This window comes from Rutidosis leptorrhynchoides, chromosome 6, assembly GCF_046630445.1.
Source record: "Rutidosis leptorrhynchoides isolate AG116_Rl617_1_P2 chromosome 6, CSIRO_AGI_Rlap_v1, whole genome shotgun sequence".
Taxonomy (NCBI): Eukaryota; Viridiplantae; Streptophyta; class Magnoliopsida; order Asterales; family Asteraceae; genus Rutidosis; species Rutidosis leptorrhynchoides.
The window spans coordinates 376,538,236-376,544,806 of record NC_092338.1 but is presented as its reverse complement, the minus strand read 5'-3'; the positions used below and the strand labels follow the sequence as shown (position 1 = coordinate 376,544,806).

The following is a 6,571-nucleotide window of genomic DNA, read 5'->3' as shown; positions in this document are numbered from 1 at the left end:
TACTCACACTTGCACCTAAATCTGCTAATGCATCATACATGACACAATCACTAAGTAGACAAGGAACAATAAATTCACCTGGATCACCCAACCTTGGTGGAAGTTTTGGTGGAACTGTCTTCACCGGGTTTACTTTTACGGTTTTTGTTTCTTGCATTTTCTTACTCTTCTTCTTCTTTCCAGAGGTATCACAAATTTTATTACCTATCATTTGCTCATACTCAACTACTTTTCTTAGAAACGGGATGGGTGGTCTGTATGGTGCCACCACTGGCTTTACATACTCTGGTGGTGGTAATGGTGTAACTTCTTCATTGTTACTCACATCGAAAACCTTCCCATCTTCTTGTGCTGGTTTTTCAGAATTCGTTGAAACCATATTAACATTCTCATTTCGAGGATTTACTTCAGTATCACTCGGTAGTTTTCCTTGTTCCCTCTCACTTATCATGCTAGCAAGAATACCTACGTGTTTTTCTAGATTCAAAATGGAAGCTTGTTGAGTTCTTAATGACTGATCAAACCTCTCATTAGTTTGGGTTTGAGATGTAATAAATTGTGTTTGAGATTCCATTAGCTTTGCCATCATTTCTTCCAGATTTGGCTTTTTCTCTTCGGTTTGTTGTGGTGGTTTATACAAGCTAGGTCTTTGTTGATTGAAAATGTTATTTTGAGTTGGTTGGGTATTCAGACCTTGTTGGTTATACGAGTTATTGTTGGGTCCATTTGGATTGTAAAGAATGTTTTGATTTCGATTGAAGTTTGGCCTTGGCGGTTGATAATTATTTTGATAATTATTTCCCGGCCTTTGGTTCATGTAGGAAACATTCTCACGTTGTTCCATCGTTTGCTCAATGTGATAATCTTTCGTTAAGTGTGGTCCACCGCATTGCTCACAACTGATTCGTATTGTGTGAATATCTTTATTCATCTTTTCCATTCGTCTCTCGAAAGCATCTATTTTTGCGGAAACGGAATCAAAGTCATGGCTAGAATCGGCTCTAGCCACTTTAGATGAACGAAAAATATCTTTTTCTTGGTGCCACTCATGAGAGTGGGAGGCTGTGTTATCAATAATTTTTTAAGCTTCAGTTGCGGTTTTCTTCATAATGGAACCACCAGCTGTTATGTCGATGTCTTTTCGTGTAGCAACGTTGCATCCTTGGTAGAATATTTGTACTATTTGATAAGTATCTAAACCGTGCTGAGGACATCCTCTCAACAATTTTTCAAATCTTGTCCATGCCTCATATAGAGTTTCATTTGGATTTTGTGTGAACTTAACAATTTCTCCTTGAAGTCTCATGGCTTTAGATTCCGGAAAGAATTGTTTAAGAAATTTTTCAACTAAAACATCCCATGTATCAATCGCCCCTTCAGGTAATGATTCTAACCAATCTTTGGCTTCTCCCATTAAAGTCCAGGGAAATAACATGAGATATATCTGTTCATCCTCCACTTCTTGGATTTTAAATAGAGTACAGATCCTATTAAAAGTTCGAAGATGTTCGTTTGGATCTTCCTTCGGCGTACCACTAAATTGGCATTGATTAGTTACCATGTGTAGGATTTGTCCTTTGATTTCATAATCTGGCGCATTAATGTCTGGTTGAGTAATTGCGTGACCTTGGCCAGTGCGTTTAGCTCGCATTCGGTCTTCCATACTTAGAGGTTCCAGATTTTCCATGATTGAATTTGTTGAATCTGAATCACTAAGGAATTCTGATTTAATGGTTTGTTCTTCGACAATCTCTGTTTGAATGATTGGTGGTTCCGGAGGAATGATTAGTGGTTCAGGATCTCTGAATTGTCCCTGAATATCCTCAGGATTCTCAATTGTGAGGTCGGGTTCAAAAAATGGATTATCAAAAATTTGAATTGGAGTACTTGGTCGACTTGATGAAGATTTTAAAGAAAAATCAACGGCGACAATATTGGCTAGATGTCTTGATCTGGTTACAGGTGGTGAACGTATAAAAGGTGGTGAACGTTTTACTCGGTGCATTCACTGAATATCATATTAGTTATAAAAGATAAAAATTATATAAGTTATCAAATTAATAGACTTTTCTGATTTTGCCCATGTTTCGATTAGCCAATAGATGCAGCAGGTAGCCAGGACCCTTTAAATCGGAAGCCCACAACTCGCCACTAACAAATCCAACTATTACTGTAAGACCCTAATATTTATTATACGGAAGTGTAATTATGCTACATAAAGTGCAGGAAGCATTGTGTAATTAAACAAAGCTCAGATTCTGCCCAGACATGGGTGCGCGCCGCGCACACCCATGGGTGCGCGCCGCGCACGAGCCCAGCGACAGAATTCTGTTTTTTCTATTTTGGGTTTAATGAGGGGCTTTTTGGTCTTTTCACTTAAGGCCGGATGTGAAGCCATATCAGCTGGTTAGATTCAATTTTGGATCACATTTCACATCCATTAACACTCTCAAATCATTCTAGAGAGAGAGGGAGATTTCTAGAGAGAGATTTGGGCTTTTGGAGAAGAAGGAGCTTGAATTGATCAAAGTCTCGGTTTTTAAAGTTGTTCACCTCGTTCCTAGCTACGTTTTGGTGGTTGTGGTAAGTTCTAACTCCGAATTTCATTGTTTGATTTTGATAATCAAGTTAGGGTTTGAACTTAAATTGATGAGAAACCCATTTAAACTCTTGGAGTGAGTTTAGTGATGCTAGTAATCGGGTTTGTTGTTATTGTTGGTGGATTTTGGGTTGGTGAACTAATTGGCCATGATTAGGACTTGAAATTGGGTTTAATCACTTAAGTTAATGATTATGAAAGTATTGAAACCCATTTAGGGTTATTTGGTTGACTAGTTTTGACTTTGGGTCAAAATTAGGGTTTAGTGATGATTATGACCCAATTGGCGATTTAATGAGGTTTATAAACTTAAAATGGATTAAGTTGAAGTATAAAACCGAGTTAAAGGTGTTTTGGTGTCAAAACTTGTAAATGGTGAGATTTTGACCTTATGGGTCAAAATTAGGGTTTATGGGCAATTTGGAGATTTGTAAGTGTTTAACACTTGTGTTCGGGTTTAATTGGCGTGTTAGGATCATTCTCACTTGTGTTAGTGATTATTGGTTAATTTTGGGCGCGGTTTGTACTTGGAAGTGCATTTGGGTCGAATTTGCACTAAGTGTCAAATTGGTTTGGTTTGTAAATCCAATCTAAGTGTGTTGTTGAATTTGTGATAATGGAATAGGTACTTTCCATTGGCGAGTTGCGATTTTCTTGGAAGCATTCATCAAGGCGACAAGGTGAGTGTTAATATCCTATGTGCATATGTATGTGTAGGATGGGTGCGGGTCGGGTGAAGTGGTTCTCGGTTATAGAGCTCACTTCACATATAGGTGGATTCGATGGACTTTGGTATGAGTCCAATTGGCACGGTTGTGCATTTTGGTTGACCTCCTTTTGGCGAGGTGTACACTTGTGTGTACGTTATCACATGTATTGTGATGTGGTTGTGGATAACCCCGATGTGGTGGATTTTATAATCCCGTGACCGTGGGTTTGAGTTGGAGAAGTGAATCGCGTGTAGTTCGGATTCACGATGACGCGTGTAGTTCGGTCATCTTATCAAAATGAATCTCGTGTAGTTCGGATTCATGGTGACTCGTGTAGTTCGGTCATCTTATTGAGGTAGTAATCTCGTGTGGTTTCGAATTACTAAGGCTCGTGTAGTTCGGCCAACCTTGATGTTGTGAAGATAGTAATCTCGTGTGGTTTCGGATTACTAAGGCTCGTGTAGTTCGGCCAATCTTCATTGTGGTATTTGGTTCTCGGTATTGGGTTAAGGTGTTAACCTTGTTCGTTTATATTGTTATATATTAATGTATTGTTGTGTTGTAGCTAACCCTTCGGGTGTAGCTATTTGGCGTGGTTCACATCGTCGTTGGTGAACTTATATTTTTGTTGTTGTATCTTAGCTCGTGCTTAGTGTTTGTACGGTACGCCTAGACTAGCTTGCCTTTATGCTTGGTTGTTCGGTATGCGGTATTTGATATTTGTGTGGCGTATTCATTTTATACATATATATGTATGTAGTATATTATCATTCACTAAGCGTTAGCTTACCCTCTCGTTGTTGACTCTTTTTATAGATTGCAAGCGGATGGTGGCTCGGGTAAGCGCGAGGATTAGAGGACTTGCATAGTTGCTTTAGAAGATCTTGCTTTTGGATTGATTAGGATTGGGTAGCGTATCCCCAATCGCCATGCTCGGTCTTTATTTTGTGTTAAAAGTCATGTGGTCGAAAACTTGTATTTTGTACGAAAGTCGTAAGACGGTCGATGTGGGCCCGGTCTCGTAAAACTCATTTTATTATTGGAACGTGTTAGTTTTAACTAATATAAATTGTTGTGAAAAGCGTTTGGTCTAAAAGTGTCGGGAAGTCGAAGATCTTTTCGCGAAAAATGGACATTTTGATCAGAACTGTCTCAGGCCTTGTGCGCGCCGCGCACAGGCAGTGGTGCGCGCCGCGCACCCACCAGATCAGTTTTAAAATTTTTTTTTATTCCGCGTTTTTGGTTAGTTAACGGGTTGGGTTGTTACAAGTGGTATCAGAGCATGGTCTAAGGGATTTAGGTGACTTGAGATAGGTGCCTAGACTTAGACTTTTGTGTGTGCTATTTTGTTGCGGGACTTGTAGGATTACAGGTCGGAATGGGTTTAGCTAGTGCCTTGTTTATAGGTTGACTAACATTTATATTGGTAATGCGGATATTATTAATATATTATTTGTGTTGTGGTAATAATTCTCGCGTGTGTTTGTACCGCGTAGAATTTTGGTTGTGTTGGTTATATCATCGAGCGAGGCGGTCATTGTACTAATGAGTTGAGACGACGTGTGTGCGTAATAAGGACTTGCAAACCTTATTATGGGTGCAAATCGTGTCTAACAAGTGATGTACGACGAGTGTTTAGCAGGATGGGGCAGTATGGTGCGTATGGTTTTATACGTTCATGGACTAATCGTTTTGGGTTCTTTAGATTGGCGACGCGAAACGAGATCGAGATGAATGACGAGGAGTTTAATACTAGAGTTGCGGCCGCCGTTGCGGAGCAAATGGGTGCGTTGGAAGAAAGAATGGATAGGAAGTATTCTGAATTTCGGGGTAGTAGTGAAATGGAGCGTTGTCTTAAGAGCTTCATGAGGACTAAACCCCCGATGTATGACGGGAAACCGGATCCTTTGATAAGCACAACTTGGATTTCCGATGTCGAAGGGTGTTTTCGTACTATTGATTGCCCTCCCGAGAGAAAGACGAGACTCGCTACGAGTTTGTTGCGGGGTTGGGCAAGGGATTGGTTGGATGGTAAGATTGATCTTGTCGGTGGCGAGACATTTATGGCTTTATCGTGGGACGACTTTAAGGAGGAATTCTTCGAGGAGTTCCGGACTTCGGCCGATTTGTGGGAATTGCGTAATGAGTTGCGAAAGTTGCGACAAGGATCTATGGATTTGAGTACTCTCAAGACGACCTTTATGGCGAAGGCTCGTTTTTGTCTGGAGTATTTGGGGAATGATCGTTTGTTGATGGGGGATTTCTATCGTGTAGTGACCCGAACTTTTCCATGTTTATATATATTAATTGAGATTGATATTTACATGATTAAATGTTTCCAACATGTTAAGCAATCAAACTTGTTAAGACTTGATTAATTGAAATATGTTTCATATAGACAATTGACCACCCAAGTTGACCGGCGATTCACGAACGTTAAAACTTGTAAAAATGACATGACGATATATATATGGATATACATATGGTTAACATGAGATTATGATAAGTAAGTATCTCCATAAGTATATTAACAATGAGTTATATACATATAAACAAGACTACTAACTTAAGGATTTCGAAACGAGACATATATGTAACGATTATCGTTGTAACGACATTTAAATGTATATATATCATATTAAGATATATTAATATATCATAATATCATGATAATATAATAATTTAACATCTCATTAGATATAATAAACAATGGGTTAACAACAGTAATTGAGATCGCTAACTTAAAGGTTTCAAAACAACACTTACATGTAACGACTAACGATGACTTAACGACTCAGTTAAAATGTATATACATGTAGTGTATTTAGATGTATTAAAATACTTTTGGAAGACTTCAAGACATATATCAAAACACTCATACTTAACGAAAATGGTTACAGTTACTTTCCCATTCTTTTCTTTCATCAAGAATTCTAGTCGTATTCTTACCCGTATTATACACAGCTTCAAAACGTACTTACTATGGGTATATACCAATAGGAACTAGCATGGGATTCCACTCTTGATTATGTCATGTATGACTAATCAATTTTAACTTCTACCATGAGCTAGTCAACTAACTAGAACTCCTTTTAACCCCACTCACCACTCACCAATTACCACTCATCATTCACTCCATTTCACTTCCAATTCTCTTTCTAATTCTCTCTCAACACACACACACTATTATGAACGTATTTTTCCAGTAGTTAATCATCATCTTCATCAAAAATCACTTCAAGAATCAAGCTATAATCATCAT

General features: G+C 38.5%; 1 non-coding gene across 1 annotated transcript; it reads left to right on the top strand.

The window, feature by feature from the left end:
* Positions 1-1,196: 1,196 nt before the first annotated feature.
* Positions 1,197-1,303, top strand: LOC139856660 (small nucleolar RNA R71). Its single transcript, XR_011762127.1, has one exon. It is a non-coding gene; the product is annotated as a small nucleolar RNA R71 (small nucleolar RNA).
* Positions 1,304-6,571: the final 5,268 nt, after the last annotated feature.